The 1,215-nt window shown below is 44.4% G+C and overlaps 1 pseudogene; it reads left to right on the forward strand.

Annotated features, from left to right (window-relative positions):
- The first annotated feature begins 652 nt into the window (after positions 1-652).
- On the forward strand, positions 653-772 carry LOC145402992 (5S ribosomal RNA; annotated as a pseudogene).
- Positions 773-1,215: the final 443 nt, after the last annotated feature.

Genomic DNA, 1,215 nt, shown 5'->3' on the forward strand with positions numbered 1-1,215 from the left:
CCTACGCTCCTCATAGGGCAACACAGGAGTAGATTATAAATGAACGAATGAATAAATAAATAGAGGGAAAAGAGAGACAGACAGACAGACAAAGACAGAGACAGACAGAGAGAGAGACAGACAGACAGGGGTGAGGAGGGCTCGACCTTTAATTCGATGAACTCTAAAGATGGTTTCAGTGTAGCCCAAACCGTTAGAAAAAACAAAATCATGGTCTGGGCATGTGAGGACGATATAGGTGAGAAGTTTGAACATCAGGGGTAGGGTTGTGAGAGGCAGACCTAAAAAGACTTGGGATGAGGTTGTAAAGTGTGACTTCAGGGATAAGGGACTGAATAGGAAGACTGTTAGACATCAAGTAGCATGGTATTTGATGAATGAAAACATAACATCATCAAAACTTAAGACTCACCATATGCAGTCCGAGATACAGCATTTCTTGTGGTGGTGGTGGTGGTGGTGGTGGTAGGGGGCTGAGGGTAGGCAAGCAGGTTTAGGCAGTCCTCCATAGCCAAGGAAGGGCCACTGGATCCTCTTGGGTTGGTGCTGAATCCTGTAAGGAGTCCAGTCGTTTAGCAAGATATAAAGAGTATTTCTTCACCACTACATTCATTTCACTTTGCCACAGACATTCTTCATGTTTATGTTTGACAGAGACAAAGAATGCTACGTTGAGTACACCGCTTCCCGTCCGATCAGCGAAGTTAAGCAACGTTGGGTCTGGTTAGTACTTGGATGGGTGACCGCCTGGGAACACCAGATGCTGTCGGCATCCCTACATGTCAAGTGGGGTTGGTGGAGGATTAGTGCCCCTCCCTGTAAAACAACTAACTCTAAGCCATTGGCCACCCCGTCTGGGATACATGGCGTCTGGCAATGAATGATGAATGAATGAACTTCACGAGTAATCTGCTCCAACGTTGTTCTTGATATGTTTGTTAAGCTATGCTATGTATGTTCTTAAAAGCTTATACCATCACAGCCAAATATTTCTTGATAAAAATGAGTATTCTAATCAGATTGGAAATTACCGGCAAATGTCATGTGAAAAACAGAATATCATCCATTACAAATATAAAACAAAAAACCTTAATATCTTACCATATGTACTCTCACAGGCACAGCATTTGTTGTCGTGGTGTGGTGGTGGTGGTGGCGGCGGCTGATGGGTGGTAGTGGTGAAGTAGGGGACCCAGGCAAGGCAAGTAGGTAATG

This window comes from Coenobita brevimanus, chromosome 6 (genome assembly GCF_032717465.1).
Source record: "Coenobita brevimanus isolate Jiangsu-jjx chromosome 6, ASM3271746v2, whole genome shotgun sequence".
Classification (NCBI taxonomy): domain Eukaryota; kingdom Metazoa; phylum Arthropoda; class Malacostraca; order Decapoda; family Coenobitidae; genus Coenobita; species Coenobita brevimanus.